This window comes from Rhinoderma darwinii, unplaced genomic scaffold (genome assembly GCF_050947455.1).
Source record: "Rhinoderma darwinii isolate aRhiDar2 unplaced genomic scaffold, aRhiDar2.hap1 Scaffold_35, whole genome shotgun sequence".
Lineage (NCBI taxonomy): Eukaryota > Metazoa > Chordata > Amphibia > Anura > Rhinodermatidae > Rhinoderma > Rhinoderma darwinii.
The window spans coordinates 249,051-249,256 of NW_027463454.1; positions in this window are offsets into that span (position 1 = coordinate 249,051).

A 206-nucleotide genomic window follows, 5' to 3' on the forward strand; every position below is an offset into this window, starting at 1 on the left:
CCCATGACTTGTGGAAGGTGAGAGAAGGACGGGGGCACTGCGCCAGAATGACCGGAAGGGTCCAAGACTGTATATATGACCCACCCGTGTATATGGCCTCAACAACTGCACCCCAGGATAGGCGGCTGCACCCCAGGATAGGCGGCTGCACCCCAGGATAGGCGGCTGCACCCCAGGATAGGCGGCTGCACCCCAGGATAGGCAGC